We start from the raw sequence: 17,732 nt of genomic DNA on the forward strand, positions 1-17,732 counted from the left end.
ACCCGGAAATGAATTCAGGGTGAAGATCTGAGCACGTTGTGCTCTGGGAAAACTGACAGAACTGGCCCTCAGATAGTCAGAGGTTTTCAGGAGAAAACTTTGTGAACTCAGTGTCTTGCATCTTCCTGTATGTAGAAAAACTCTAAAGTTATTAACTAAGATACCTATTCCTCACAAGGAGCAAGATGTGTGATTGATTACGTACATGTGCCCCTTCTCTAAAATCACGAACATACTGGCCTCTCCCCTTACCTTTTTGGAATAGTCCTTTGAGCTATCAGAAAGACTGTTTTCTGGGTTATAATCCTCAGGTTGGCTTAAGTAAAATTTTCCATTTCTTTCCGAATTGACTATTGATTGTTTCATCACGTATCTTTAGGAAATGTAGCCTGTAATAATTACTATGTTATCATTTTTATAGTTTAACATTTTAAAATAAATACTACCTTCATATTATGAAACATTCAAAAGGTAAAAAGAGAAATCACTGAACATTCTTCCTCTGGGTCTAGCTACCCAGTTTCTTGTGTATTCTCTAAAGACGCTCCTGGGTGCATGTAAACAATTAAGTATTCTTCTCATCCACACTTTTTGTATTGACAGTACTATCATATTATATACACAGTTATATACCCATTAATTAACAGTGCATACCGGAAATTATCAGATCAGTATATAAAGTATTACTTTTTTTCTTTTTGGTAGATTAAAGATGGCCACAAGTTCTTTGCCATACTTTTACTTAAGAGAAAGAGTCTATTTCCCTTGCTTTGAATCTGGCCTGGCCTTATCACTCATTTTGTCAATAGAATGAGTTAGAAGTGATTATTTCTAAGGCTGACCCTTAAAGAGAGCTACAGCTTTATGCTCTGGCCACACTCCCTCTTGGAAGTGAGCCATCTTGCTGGAAGAAGCCCAAGCCATAAGGAGAGGACACATGGAGAAGAGCTAATGCTAATACACTATGATCAACAGTCTCAGCTTACTTTCAGCCCAACAACCAGCACCAACTGCCAGCCATCTGAATGAGCCATTTTGGACAATACAGCCTCATTGAGTCTCCAGATGACCGCAACCCCAGCTCATATCACATAGAACAGAACTTCCCCAGCTAAGCATAGTCACCCGTCGAATTTTGAGAAGAAATCAATAATTATTATTGTTTTAAGCCACTATGTTTTAGGGTGGTTTGTGAATAGCAATAAATAACCCCAAAGCCAAGTATTCCATCATATATATATACCCCTACTTTACTCAACTTTTATTGATGGACATTCAGGTTGTTTCTACTCTTGTTACCTTTTTGCTACTACAAACAATGCTACAATTAATAATAATGTATATGTGTCATTTTACATGTATGGATATAATTGTGGGATGAATTTCTAGAAGTAGAATTTCTGGATACAAGGAAGTATGTGTCTATAGTTTTGATGGATATTATAAATTGTTATCAGAGATTTTGCTGACTTACACTACTATCAAAAATGTAATAGTAAAGAAACTTTGTATTCTGTTACAAGTTAATCACTAAGGGGATGCTGCCGTTAAGCTCAAATTATACATACATGGTGACCCTTCTTTGGGAAACCTGCCCCTCTAATAATGAACATTAAGCTAAAATGCCTTTGTGTAGCTCACAACAAATATCCTGACCAGGCTCACCTGGGACTGGCTGTTGTAAAGATGAAACTAGCGTATCCCCTCCAGAGTCTGACCAGAACCAGGACTTTGCCTACTCCCTTTGGCTCAGATGGTAAAGAATCTGCCTACAGTGTGGGAGACCCAGGATTGATCCTTGGGTTGGGAAGATCCCCTGGAGAAGGGAATGGCAAACCACTCCAGTATTCTTGCCTGGAGAATTCTGTGGACAGAGCAGATTAGTGGGCTACAGTCCATGGGGTGGCAAACAGTTGGACATGACTGAGCAACTAAAACTTTCACTTTTAGTGTAAAAGAAGCCTGAACTCTAACTCTGGGAAGAAAGTTCTTTGGAATTCTTGTCTACCATCTTCTCAGTCTACTGGCTTCTAAATAAAGTCATTATTCCTTGCTCCAGCAACCTGTCTCTCGATTGATTAGCCTGTCATGCAGCAAGTAGTACAAGCTTGGACTCGGTAGCAATAATACTTGAAAATTCTCCCATAACTCTCAATAACACTGTGTTATCAGATTTTTTGATTTTTGCTAATCTAATAGATAGGAAATGATATCATTTTAATTTGTAGTTCTAAGTGAAGTTGAATATATTTTAATATATTTCAGAGCCATTATATTTTCTGTTAAGTGAAAGGTCCATGTCCTTTGCTCAGATTATATTAGGATTTTTTTTAATTTATAAAAACTCTTCAGGGAATTTAATCCTTTATTTATAATATAAGCTGTAAATATTTTCTCCCCAATTTGTCCCCTTTCTTTTGACTTTGCTTAGAGTACCTCTTGCTATGTATAGCTTTTTGTTTTTATGGGTCAAATCATCAGAATGGGGTCTTTCCCATTCTAAGAGTTTGAAATTGTACCTTGGATTCCTCTTCATATTTTCGTTTTAATTGTTTATTTCATTTAAATCTTTTCTAAAGCATGAATCTAAATTTGTTTTCCAGTTGGCTTTCTGTTGTATTTCCTAATCTATTTACAAGTCTTCCTTATACCTCTTGATTTCCTCAAGGGCAAGAACCTTGACTCTTTATGGACATGTCCTAAATGCCTAGCACAATGGCTCATCTATAAGAGACTGTTGGTAAGTACTGATAACCATATGAAAGAAATTTTCATCCAGCCCTAGTTCCACAGATAAAACCACTCTTGTTGACATTATCTGGGCAGAGTTTGTTGAGAGAGAACAAATATGCTACTTAAAAGAAAATTATTTTAAACAATGCATTTTTTTTTAAAGAATTTATTGAATTTGTTACAATATTGCTTCTGTTGTTTATGGCCCTGAGGCATGTGGCGTCTTAGCTCCCCAACAAAGGATTGTGCCTGCACGCCCTGCATTGGAAAGTCAAGTCTTAACCACTGGACTGCCAAGGACGTACCTGGATGCTGTGTTTTTTTGTTTTTTTTTTAATTTTTATTTTATTTTTAAACTTTACATAGTTGTATTAGTTTTGCCAAATATCAAAATGAATCCGCCACAGGTATACATGTGTTCCCCATCCTGAACCCTCCTCCCTTCTCCCTCCCAATACCATCCCTCTGGGTCGTCCCAGTGCACTAGCCCCAAGCATCCAGTATCATGCATCGAACCTGGACTGGCAACTCGTTTCATACATGATATTTTACATGTTTCAATGCCATTCTCCCAAATCTTCCCACCCTCTCCCTCTCCCGTAGAGTCCATAAGACTGTTAACAAGCACATTGGAAACTCTAGGACTCAAGTCTCAGTGATGTAGGAATACTTCAGTCTCATTTTTATCTGGATATACAGTGTTGCTCCATGTCCTTTGTGATAGGTTCCAGGACCACTGAAGAAACCAAAATCCCTCAGATCCTTAAGTCCCTTATATAAAATGGCACAATATTGGCCTATAACTTACTCACATCCTCCCATATACTTATCTCTATGTTACTTACGTAATGTAAACACTATGTAAATAGTTGACTATAAGGCCAATTCGAGTTTTGCTTTTTGTAACTTCCTGGAATTTTTTTCTGAGTATTTTCTCTCTGTGGTTGGTTGAATCTGAGGATATGAAACCCACAGATACAGGAGGGCTGACTGTATTTCCTATCTATTAGGTATAACTGCTCTTTCTCTTAATGCTGATTATTAACTCAATGCCTGAAATGCCAAAGTCTTATTACCTTGCACACAGACCTCTTTTTAAAAAAATATTTATTTAGATTTATGTATTTTTGGCAGCACTAGGTCTTCATTGCTTTGCACGGGTTGTCTCTAGTTGTGGCGAGCAGGGGCTACTCTCTAGTTGTGGTGCATGGGCTGCTCATTGCCGAGGCTTCTTTTGTTGCAGAGCACAGGCTCTAGGTACATGGGCTCAATAGTTGTGGCTCATAGGCTGTAAAGCAAGGGCTCAGTAATTGTGGTGCACGGGCTTAGTTGCTCGGTAGCGTGTGGGATCTTCCCAGATCACGTACTGAACCTGTGTCCCATGAATTGGCAGGTGGATTCTTATCCACTGCACCACCAGGGAAGTCCAGATACAGACCTCTAATAGAAGTCTGGAAATCACCTTCAAATTTACCTAATTATCAAAACTTTTTACCACCTGGTCTCCACTCTAGACTTCCAAGTGATTAACATTTTTAATGGTTCCTTGTAATTGCTCTGATATGATAATGTATGCAAGCACATGTGCATTCAAAAATATTCTTTCTTCTTTATTTTCATTCCTGTGTGTTTTGGTCAGAAGAGGAAATGTTTTAGGAATGAAGATATAATGAGAAATTTGAGAAACCACACGATATCACTGTGATGAGCTGTGGTTGAGGGGAACCCAAAAAGATAACAAGAGTAGTTCTTTCTTTCCAAGTATGGCCAAATAATGATGAATGCATTTACTTAATTCCCCTTAAATGAATCAAGTACCTCTCTTCCATGGGTAAACTGTGTTATATACTGTCTTTTCCTTGTGTTTCTCAAAAGACTACAATAAAAACATTCTCCTTAGAGGTTTACTTTATTATTATTATTTTTGCTGCTTTTTGTGTTAGTTGTACATACTTCACATAGTGGTTGAACATGTAATAAAGATATATCTTTATCTTTGATGACTTGATGACATGGCTATCCTTATAGCAGATTGTATTCATTCAGAAGGGCTTCCCAGGTGGCTCAGTGATAAAGAATCTGCCTGCAATGCAGGAGACTCCCTGAGTGCAGGAGACATGGATTCCATCCTTGGGTCTGGAAAATCAACCTGGAGAAGGAAATGACAACCCAGTGAAGTTTTCTTGCTTGAGAAATCCCATGGACAGAGGAGCCTGGGCGGTGGGCTGCAGTCCATGGGGTCCTGAAGGGTCAGACATGATTTAGTGACTAAACAACAATAATTTATTCAGAAACTATGAAGTTGCCTATTTGAAATTATTTCCAGTAAAGTTTGTTAAAATACAACAGATCCGTTTGTCAAGCTTCAATACTCCCCACCCCTCACCCTCCACCTCTGTCTGAGCCAAGTGAAAAAAAAAGTGGAATTCTTATGAAGTTTAGTAGATTCCCAATAGGGTAATGCCCTAGGAAAATAACAAATGTTAGGCTGCAAAAATAATTGTGGTTTTGGTGAACTTTGACGTTTGATATTGGAATACATTCTTAAATATATTTTAATGTGCATTTCTCTATTTTTTTTTTTTGCTAATGACTTATTACTTGCTGTGTATTTTATATTTATTTTAGTCTAGGGAAATAATATTAGACAAAAAGCAAATTCAAGCAATTTTCTTATTTGAGTTCAAAATGGGTCATAAAGCAGTGGAGACAACTCGCAACATCAACAACACATTTGGCCCAGGAACTGCTAATGAATGTACAATGCAGTAATGGTTTAAGAAGTTTTGCAAAGGAGATGAGAGCCTTGAAGATGAGAAGCATAGTAGCTGACCATAGGAAGCTGACAACGATCAACTGAGAGGCTCATTGAAGCTGATCCTCTTAGAACTACATGAGAAATTGCCGAAGAACTCAACCTCAACCATTCTATGGTTATTCAGCATTTGAAGCAAAGTGGAAAGGTGAAAAAGCTCGATAAGTGGGTGCATCATGAGCTGACAAAAATTTTAAAAATCATCATTTTGAAGTGTCATTTTCTCTTATTCTATGCAATAGCAACAAACCATTTCTTGATTGTTTTATGACATACAATGAAAAGTGGATTTTATATTCAACCACCAACAACCAGCTCAGTGGTTAGACAGAGAAGAAGCCTCAAAGCACTTCCCAAAACCAAACTTGCATCAAAAAATTCTTCAAGGATCTCAGTAACTTTTTGCAAGGAAAATGCTTCCACAACCGGCAGGAGGCAGAAAATGTTTAGAGTTTGTGGAATCCCGAAGTACAGAATTTTACACTACAAGAATAAACCAACCCATTTCTCATGGGCAAAAAAATGTGTTGATTATAATGGTTCCTATTTTGATTAATAAAGACGTGTTTGAGCCTAGTTATAATGATTTAAAACTCACGTTCTGAAATCACAATTACATTTGCACCAACCTAATAGAATCTGATGTATCTATTTCAGATGGTGTTACTGAATTATGTCCTGCTGATTTTGGAATCTTGATCATTGATGTGGCTAATATATCAATAAAAGTGGGGAAAATGTTAGTCACTCAGTTGTGTCTGACTCTGTGACCCCATGGACTGTAGCCCACCAGGCTTCTCTGTCTGTGGAAGTCTCCAGGCAAGAATACTGGAGTGGACTGACATTCCCTCCTCCAGAGGATCGTCCCCACCCAGGGACTGAACCTGGGTTATAACTAATTAAATGTGGCTAATTATATCATTAATTAATGTGGCTAAAATATATCATTAAATGGTATAATTTTCTATAATATACAGTAATGGTGCTTACTATATGACTTTTGTGTTTATATCCATTTATAATATATCAAGGCATAACTCCAGGTTCTTTGAAGGACACTGCTTAATAAAGAGCAGTGAAAACTGAGGAGTTGATGGAAATTCTGACATTACTTCCACCTTCTTCCCCTACCACTGCTCTTACCATCCACAAGAAATTGTTCATGACCTCAGTTTGGAGTCATCTTTTACTCAGGAATATCGCATCTGTAACAGGTATTTAGTGCTTTAAGATGGCTAAAATTGCTTTGACACTCCTCCCACTAAGAAGTTGTGTCCATGTCCTTCTTTCCTAGAGTCGGGATACACTCTGTGACTCTTTTAACCGAAACAGAATAGCAGAAATGAGTTGTGCCAGTTTCTGAGACAAGGCTGTAAAAGACTGGCCGCTTTTACACCCTGTCTCTTGGAGGGTATCTTGAATCTTCACCTCAGGGAGGAGTTAGCTGCTGTGCGTGAAGCCTGACTATACTGACACAGCCATGGGTGAAGACTACATGCTAAGTCTTTGCTGGCCCAGCCATCCCAACCTGGGCACCAAGACCAGTAGTCAAGGAGCCATGTTAGGCCTCCTAATCCCAGCAAACATGCCAAGAAAAAAATGAAGATCCCAGACATATGGCCTCAGTCTAGCCATCCCAGCAGCTCCCAGCTATTCAAGCAACCCCAGCTGTGGCCACAAACGTCATGTATCAGACTCTCAAGCTGTCCCTGCTGTGCTGGCTCTAATCCCTGACCCACAGAATCATAGGCATCATGGACATAGTAAGAGTTTCACAGGTGTGTATATATTTGTGTATATAAAATTTTGCTCTTTAAAAATAGATGGTTTATTATTTATCCATTATATAGCAAAAAAGCTATTGGAAAAGAAAAAATTTAGATTATTGTTGCTATATACCACTGAGTTTTCAGGTGGTTTATGATCTGATAATAGATAAATGAACATGCATCTTCTATATTTTATGTTTGAGGTTTCCCTGGTGACTCAGTTGGTAGAGTCTGCCTGCAGCGCGGGAGACCTGGCTTCAATCACTGGGTCGGGAAGATCCCCTGGAGAAGGAAATGGCAACCCACTCCAACATTCTTGTCTGGAGAATTCCCCATACAGAGGAGTCTGGTGGGCTATAGTTCATGGGGTCACAAAGAGTCAGACACAAGTGAGTGACAAATGCTTTTATTTAGTAAAATTAAAAATATAAACATAGACAACATATAAACTTAAAAGATATATCAAATAGTTTTTTAAATAATATTCAATTTGTTTTAATGTCTATGTGATTAAGACTATAAGGTCATTGAATGTTTGACTTAGGAGAAATCATATTATGGATTGGTAGTAGTAGTGTTGGTATTGTTTTTAAGATGAGTGACTTTCCCACCAGAACAGATTTGAAGCATGCGGTATATTCACTCATATGTTCCCAGATCCCAGTCCTTTCACTAGACCACAGTAGGTGTTTAACAAATGTTTACTAAAATAAGAAATGAAGTATGAGATAAATACTTAAGTAGAAAACTCTCCTTTTGTTTTAATATCTTTATCTTGGACATCCTAAAACATGTTGCAAAGAGTTGCAGTGCACCAGCAGAGTGCATCTGAGGTATTCAATATTAAACCAAAAATTCAGATATATAATAACAGTGAACACTGATGAATGCCTCCTAAATGCCAGACATTAGAGTTGATGCATTCCTTCCTACTAACTGACATTCTTTTTATTCTCAATTTTACACACAAGAACAAACAGTGAGGCTCAGAAAAATAATATACCTGATACTGTAAAAAGTTTTCATGTGACTTCAGCACCTAAGTGCCTAATACTGCTTCATTCTTAGACTTTTTTACACAATAACATTATTTACTAAACAAATTAATATAAAATATCAATAAATTAACTTTATTTTCTAAATAAAATAACACAATTTGACCACATTGACCACGAAGAATAGGACCTAAAGAACACAAAAGTAAGAAAAGTCAGTAATCTTTATTCTGCCCATTTCTTCTTTATTGTGGGCCACATTTGTATGATGGTTATTATACCTGCCTGTTATAAAAGACTAATCAGTGGTTGAAACCAAATTAAAGATTCTCATACAAAGAATTTTCAGAGAAATCAATTTCTGATCCAAAAAAAACTTCCTTTAACCAAATCTTAAACCTCATTCCATCATTGTTTTCTACTCTATAATTTTAAGGATTCAGAAGATATGATAGTATATTCCAAAGACTTCAGGTAGCAAATGAAAGAGGTGAAAAATTAAAACTAGAGGGGAAATTTAAAAAAAAATTTTTAATATTAATAGTAGTGAGCACATTCAGATTTATGCCTGATTTTATATATATATATATAGAGAGAGAGAGATTTATAAAATATTTGTATGCTTGCTATATTAATTTAGTATACATACATAAATTTCTGTATTAATTATATATATATAACTTGTAAATATAGTTTTGATAACAAAATTGGTATACAGGTCAATAAGAAATTAGGGAGGAAGCATGCTTTATGAGGAAGCATGCTTTTTGGAGTAGAATGTGGCAACCCACTCCAATATTCTTGCCTGGACAGAGGACCCTGGTGGGCTACAGTCTGTGGGGCCGCAAAGAGTTGGACATGACTAAGTAACAGAGCACATGCTTTACAAACAGCTAGTTTTAATGAGTCTTCTTGATCTAAACAGAAAAGTATCAAAACTCTTCATTTTCTCATTACATATGTTCATTCTGTGTTTTAACTTATGGCAGAAATGTTTCATAGGAACTATTCACTTTCTATTACTGTGACTGTATTTTTTAAATTAATTGTACTGGTTCTTTGCCCACTAAACATTAATAAGCATGAAGAATCATTATGTTCTATATAAGAATGTTGAAAAATGTAGATTTTCTCAAGAGAGATGAATAACAACTTTCACTATAGTCTTGAAAATAAAACAAATGCTAGTATATTTTTTGTTTATTTTAATGTCTTTTTTTTTGGCCACATGGTACAGTATGTGGGATCTTAAGTTCCCCAATCAGGGCTCAAACTCACACCCCCTGTACAAGAAGTGCTGAGCCTTAACCACTGGACCACCAGAGAAGTTCCGTGTTTGTTTTAAATAAATACATCATTGGAGTGCTCATACATTTCATTTTTGGATCAAATGGAATTTTAAATTTAGAAGGTATGTACCAATATAGTTTTTAAAATTCTAATTAAAAATTTTTTATTCTCATTCCAAAATATCTACCAATAGTTTACATTTTTAAAATATTGAGACATATACGATAAAAAGAAAATCAGACATTTATTTGTACTAGTGTATTTCAATACTAGAACTATATAGTGTCCCAGAGATGGAAGGAAAATAACATTGTTAAGATAATTAATTTTTCTAGTTAAAAATCAATATTTTATAACATGACCTGACCAAGTCCATATGCTTTTTTTCTTTATCGTTTCACTGTGTTCTCTAATCTATAAAAATGTTATATATTTTAAATTATCTATTGCCTCGTCCAGTGCTTGCCAATTTCTAAAAAGCACTAAAATAAGTAGCTCTAGGCTGTAGTTTGTTTAAAAGAGAATATTACTTTATGGTCACTTAAATTCAACTTTCTCAAACTTCTTTATAAAAGCAACCAATTAATCTTGCCATAAGAGCCTCTGGGCTCTACAGTGAGTATAGTTTTTCTTTAAAAATTGCAATATCATTGACCCATACTCCATCACAGAAGTTCTAGTATTTTGCCAGGGAAATTAGTGATGCCTACTGGGCAATATGTTCTATTTAGTGTACCACTTCATCGAGTGCTAACATGTATGTCTCTATCACTAGTGACTGCTGAGTCTCCTCATGCCAGACATTGTTCTTACTACGTGGAGTAAGGTGTTAAGTTGATAGATTTTGACGACATTTAAACTGATTACTCAGCAGTAATTATTGGGTAAAAGAAAAAAAGACTGCACTGTCTCCCGTTTCTTTGAAATTGTATAAACAGAAGCCTTCTTGACATGACACCTCAACTAAAATTTAGTAAGGGATGTTCCAACACTTAAATATGTAAATTCATTTAGTTTGAGTAAAGTAAATATCGAGTTATGTTTATTTTTTAAGCACATTCCCCAGTATCTTAATAAAATTTAAACTGATTTCATTTATTGGTTCTATAACTTTAAAAGATAATCTACCATGAGTCCATTGGAGCATCATTTACATTGTTTATATCAAATAAGTTTAATTCTATGAATGTATAATGATACTAAACAAAAAATACTATCATTGGTCATCTTTGGAGGATATTAGGGAACCAAAGCTTTATTCTGAAAATCAGTAATTAGAGGGAAGAAATCAAACACTTATTCTGCCTTTCCATAAACAAATGTGCCTCAGGACAACCAAATGGTTGACGAAGGAAAGTTTCTTTTTATATAATTAGCTGCTCAAATCATATAAAAAGGAAACTCAATAAGAATAATGCCATTTTATCACTCTAAATTAGTTAATGGATTTAAGCAAAGATAAATTACTTCAAAAATCACAAAAAGTCAGGTTGCCTTCTGATAGACATACACACCATTGCCTATGACGTAGTCCTTTGAACCTGAATCTGATCAAGCCTCTTGATCTATTGATCAATTTATAGAAAATACAAGAAATACAGAAAATACAGAAAAGATGAAGGAATATGTTAAATGACAACAAGAAGTAGGGTTGGCAAAATTCACACTGTGGAAATTATAGGACAAACAACTCAGTTTCTTGCACAAATAAATTGCAAGGAAAATAAACAGTGATGGATAAATTCAGACATAACATTACATAGTATTTTTAGACATTTTTTTATTATGGCTGACAATATTTTTAATTTTATTTATTTATGGGTGACAATATTTTAAAATTGTAGTTATTTATTTATGGCTGCACGGGGTCTTTGCTGCTGTGTACAGGCTTTCCCTATAGTTGTGGCGAGTGGGTGCTGTTCTCTTGCTGCTGTGCACAGGGTTCTCCTTGTGTTGGCTTCTCTTGTTGCAGAACACAGGCTCAGTAGTTATGGCTCACAGGCTGTAAAGCATGGGTTCAGTATCAGTAGCCCATGGGCTTAGTTCTGGCATGTGGAATATTTCTAGACTGGAGATTGAATCCATGTCCCCTGCATTGGCATGATTCCCAACAACTGAACCACCAGGGAAGTCCCTAGACAATGTCTTTTTCTTTTTTTTTAACTATTTGTGTTTTAGAGATTGTTCCTGTTGTTGTTCAGTCGATTAGTGTCTGACTCTTTGCGACCCCATGAACTGCAGCACGCCAGGCCTCCCTGTCCCTTGCCATCTCCCAGAGTTTGCCCAAGTTCATGTTCATTGCATTGGTGATGCCGTCCAGCCAGCACATCCTCTGACGCCCTCTTATCCTTCTGCCCTCAATCTTTCCCGTAATCAAGGACTTTTCCAATGAGTCGTCCGTTCACATCAGGTGACCAAAATACTGGAGCTTCAACTTCAGCATCAGTCCTTCCAGTGAACTCAGGATTCATATCCCTTAAGATTGACTGGTTTGATCTTGCTGTCCAAGGGACACTCAGGAGTCCTTTCCAGCACCACGGTTTGATGGCATCAATTCTTTGGCATTCTGCCTTCTTTATGGTCCAGCTCTCAAAACTGTACGTGGCAGCTGGGAAGACCATAGCCTTGAATATACAGACCTTTGTCGGCAAAGTAACATCTCTGTTTTTCAACACACTGCCTAGATTTGTCATCACTTTCCTGCCAAGAGGCAATCATCTTCTGATTTCATGGCTGCAGTCACCATCCACAGTGATTTTGGAGCCCAAGAAGAGGAAATCTGTCACTGCTTCCACCTTTTCCCCTTCTATTTGCCATGCAGTAATGGGGCCGGATGTCATGATCTTAGTTTTTTTTAATATTTAGTTTTAAGCTGGCTCTTTCACTCTCCTCCTTCACCCTCATCAAGAGGCTATTTAGTACTTCTTTGCTTTCTGCCATTAGAGTGGGATCATCTGCATATCTAAGGTTGTTGATGTTTTTCCCGCCTATCTTGATTCCAGCTTGAAACTTGTCCAGCCTGGTATGTCTCGTGATGTGCTCAGCATATAGGTTAAACAAACAGGGTGACAGCAGACAGCCCTGTCATACTCCTTTCTCGATCTTGAACCAATCAGTTGTTCCATACGGGGTTCTAACTGTTGTTCCTTGACCTGCATACAGGTTTCTCAGGAGACAGGTAAGATGGTCTGGTATTCCCATCACTCTAAGAGTCATGATGCACGTAGTCAAAGGCTTTAGCGTAGTCGATAAAACAAAGATAGATGTTTTTCAGAAATTCCCTTGCTTTCTCTATAATCCAGCGAATGTTGGCAATTTGATCTCTAGTTCCTCTTCCTTTTCTAAACCCAGGTTGGACATCTTGATTCATGTCATGCTGAAGCCTAGCATGGAAAATTTTAAGCATGACTTTTCTAGCATGGAGATGTGTGCAATTGTCCGATGGCTAGCACATTCTTTGGTACTACCCTTCTTGGGAATTGGGGTGAAGGTCGGCCTTTTCCAGTCCTGTGACCACTGCTGGGTCTTCCAGATTTGCTGACATAATGAACGTAAAACCTTGATGGCATCATCCTTTAGGAATTTGAATAGTTCTGCTGGAATTTCATCACATCTACTAGCTTTATTAACAGCAGTACTTCTTAAGGCCCACTTGACTTCGCACTCCAGAATGTCAAAAGAGATACTTCCTATCAACTCATTAATAAAGATTTAAGATAGAGATATCTATTTTTCTAATTTTTAAACTATCATTTCTTTTTTCTAGGGTAATATTAATAATAAAAACCTCAAGCTAGAAACCAGTCTCTCTTTCTTTGAAGGAAGAGAAAAAGTAATCATGTAGAATTCTTTACATCCTGACCTAAGGACAGACAGCCTTTCCATTCTTACCCTGGAGTTTGCTAGGGCTGCAATAACAAATAGTAGACTGGGTTGGCTTTAACAGTAGACATTTATTTTCTCAAGTTCTGGAGACTAGAAGTCCAAAATCAAGGTGCTGACAGGTCTGGAGTCTTCTGAAGGAGATCTGCAAATCTCCTTGTTTTGCAAATGGCCACTTTTTTCCTGTGTCCTCACATGCTCTTTTTCTCTAAACACATGTGTTCTGGGTATCTCTCTGCATGTCCAATTTTTTTTCTTCTTATAAAGACATCAGTCACATTAAATTAGGGATGACCCTGACACCCTTATTTGAACTTAATCACCTCTTTAAGATTCTGTCTCTAATAAGTCACATTCTAAGTCATATTCAACATGAATTTTGCAGGGATGATTCAGCTGATAACAAGGCCTTTCAAAATCTCACCATGTTCATTTGTAATATCAATGCCATGTGCATGTGAGCTAAGTCACTTCAGTTGTGTCTGGCTCTGCAATCCTATGGACTGCAGCCTGCCAGGCTCCTCTGTCCGTAGGATTCTCCAGGCAAGTGTACCAGAGTGGGTTGCCATTTCCTCCTCCAGGGGATCTTCCTGACCCAGGGATCAAACCCACATCTCTTATGTCTCCTGCATTGGCAGGCAGGTTCTTTACCATGAATACCACCTGGGAAGCCATGTTAACTGCTTAAAATGGTTTGAAATCTAGAAAAAACTTCAGTGTTGATGTAAAAGCTAAGCCCTTGAAGCTCATGCAATTAATTACAAAGCTACACTTTGCAAATAGTCTGTAGCCAAACATTTCTAATCATTGACTCTCATACCCTAATTCTCTAGACATGAGCCCTCCAATATGGCAGCCACATGTGGCCATAAAGTGATTTTTATGTACACTTGGAATGAATGGTCCAAACTGAGATGTCAGTCTAAATCACTGAATTTCAAAGGGTTATTAAGGAAAAAACAAGTCAACTAAGTAATTTTTTTATTGATTACAAGTGCAAATATTTTGGATATGTAATTATTAAAATAAGTTAATGTTTCTTATTTAAAATTATGGTTACTAAAAAAGTTTAAAATGACATTGTGGCTAGAATTATATTTTATTGGTTGGTGCTTTCCCAAATGCAGGTATGTATCATCTGAATTAAGACTTGCTTTGAGTCTTTCTTAGACTTCCAATTTATAATTCATCACAAATCCCTTCTCTTTCTGCATCCCCACTAATCTACCCAGGGACAGAATTCTAGCACTTTATCCAGTCCATAACACATATTTCAAACCTAAGAGACACTTGCCATTTGTTGGGAAGACAATCTGTAATGCTAACAAATTCAACTGAAATGTTATATTTATTGAAATTCCAAGTGATGAGTAATCCTATTGCCTTTCATCTTTCCCCTGAGAGAATAAGAGTAGTTGACAAATATACTCTCACTTCTCACTTACTAGTAGTACTAAGAAGTCTTATGTTCTAATTTCACCAAAACACTAGAACTGAGATTATTAGGGTTTCTAAAAATTTTAAAGTGATTATTTTATGTACACGCAGCTGCTAGATCCTATGGTGGGATATGTGTTTTGGTTTGTTTTTAAAAATGTTGATGAGTTGAGAGGAAAAACCACAGATAGTATTTGAAGATCAAGAATTTATCACTTTTTTAGGAACATAAAATATGGTTAGCATTCACACCTTTTAGAAGTATTTATTTTCCATTTTTAAAATAGCATTGTTGGGTGTAATTTAAAGGAGTGCTAGAACTTGAATCCCCAACAGGGACCGGCACATTTACAGACTGAAAGCATTTTAAAATTTCTGTTTGCTATACCATGGTTTAAGCTCTTTCATATAGCTGGAAAGTGGACAGGGGGAAAAATGCTCAGTTTGCACAGTGAATAATTAAAGGAAAGATAAAAGCTAATAGCCCTGTTACTTAACCAATTTTTTAATTTTCAAAGCTAATTGGGCTATGTTCAACTACATGCCCCTCCCAGTTGGATCTACCTGATATATAGAAAAGCAAAAAGGAACCCTTCCTCCAAATCCTTAACCTTAATTGCAAAAGTTTATTGTTTATATCCATGAGGGGGAAATGTAAATAAATTACATTGTTTCTCAAATACATTAAGTTCTATCATTAAAGTTTTTGACTTGTGAGCATTGTAACTCACTTTCAATGGATTTAATTTTATATCCTACGTATGATGTCAAGCATACCTTCTAAATTCCTTAAACTGAATAAGTTATACTTACCATCAACACTGAAGATGTAAAATTTTTCTCTAAAACTTGCATTTTATAGTTAAATCTGTAAAAAATCCTATTTTAGCAAGCTTGATTATATCAACTGTTAAAACTTTATTTTACAAGCAATAGGAATTGGATCAAATAATTATTATAATCCAGAGGAATTATTTTATAACCATAGCAAATGCCATTATACACACTGCCAATACAGATTTAATAGACAATACTGAACTGTACAAGAAGTTATTTATTTTTCCTTAATCTCAAAGCTATTTTAGTAATACAAAAAGCCATATTAACATTTCTCCATTAGAAAACAATGTGATGTACAAAACTTTGGATGAAAAGATATATGTCAAATTTCACTTAATCATTTGGTGGAAAATCCACCACTTCATCGATACCACCCAAAGTGTTTTAGGCAATGATTAAAATCAAAGTAAGCATCTTAATAAACTCCAGCTGTTAAAAAAAAAACCAGACCTAGCAATATAGTTGGCTACATAGTATTTTTGACTACTCAGGGTTACTTTTTAAAATCCATTTTTTTTTCTGAGTCCTACCACATACCAAGTGCTGTACTTGTCCAAGTAGGTATTTGAGGAAAAGTTGGTAAGGTAGAAGACCCCATAAAGCAGTCCTTTGGTTACCGTATTTGACTTTTAACTTTTAAATGTCCTCCAAGATCAAGGAACCCCAACTAAAAGTACACACTCTTCCAAGTGTTATTTGATTTTATTAGTGGGGAGGGTGTTGGTAAAGAGGTCATGAACTATTATTTATAATCCATTATTCCAATTAAAAGCACATGTCAGAAACTAATTTGTTATTTTTCTAATGAGTTTAAGATCTGGCATTCAGTTATTACCAACGTGGTTCACCCTACAAGGCACACTGCTCAAAAACAGCAAAGCAGGTATGCATAAATGCTTTTCTTTGCATTTAGTGAAGTAATATTTGATAGCCATATTTATCTTAAAATTCAGTTTTTTAAGGTTCAGTGAAGAAAATAAATCCAGTTATGGGGTGGTAAAGAGCAAAGAAAGTTAACTAGTAAATTATTTCTATACAAAGAAATTTTATTCTCTATCTTTTCCTTTGAATAACAAGATACTAACACACTATTTTCATTAAAAAAAAAAAAAATGCTTGCAACTATTGAACTGAAGCAAGTACAAAGGCCCATAAACCAACAGTATCGTCCATTCATCACCATTACTTCTTTACATTAAGCTTGTTCTCCTAAAGTATAATGCATACTCTAAGCTATAACTTGGAAATTAGCCAAGCACTAAGCAATTACAATGGCAGGTAATACACCATCAGTTTTTAAAACACTTTCGGTCACTTTTCATGACCCACCTCCAGTTTGAATTGAATATATTCTCAGTATAAATTTGTTTTGGGATCCGCATGACAAAAAAAAATGTAATTTTATGACATTTTCACATAAGACATTTAAATAGTCTTCAGTTCATACCACTTTTGTATTAAATGATTCATCCTGACATGCTATATATAACTACAATAAAAATAACCAATTTTTAAAGAAAACTAAATGCAGATAAATGTTAACAGATTTGACATGGAATGTTGTAAGATATTCCTGTACGTAATCTGATACTACTGATTATAAATTTACGAGTTTGAAAAACTTCAGATTAAAAACCACAAGAAAAATTTACTCTTGATGGCATGCAAGATCTTTTTCAAAATGAAACCAGGACCTCAAAGTTTCAGTATTTTATCAGAACATAAAGAAACACAACAAATTTGTACATTTTATTCACATTTATTTTTCGCTTTTAGTGTGCTCACAGAAAATTAGAACACCTTAAGCAGGAGTTTAATAGCAATTTTTGTAAGCAAAGTTACATTCCATCTCTAAGTCAAATTGGTCAAAGCTTCTCCAGTATTTACAAAACATGATAGACAAGATGCTACACAAAACCATTGCATCTGAAGATTTTTTCCTTATTCTCAAAGACGACTGGAAAAGAAAGC

This window comes from Bos javanicus, chromosome 9, assembly GCF_032452875.1.
Source record: "Bos javanicus breed banteng chromosome 9, ARS-OSU_banteng_1.0, whole genome shotgun sequence".
Taxonomy (NCBI): domain Eukaryota; kingdom Metazoa; phylum Chordata; class Mammalia; order Artiodactyla; family Bovidae; genus Bos; species Bos javanicus.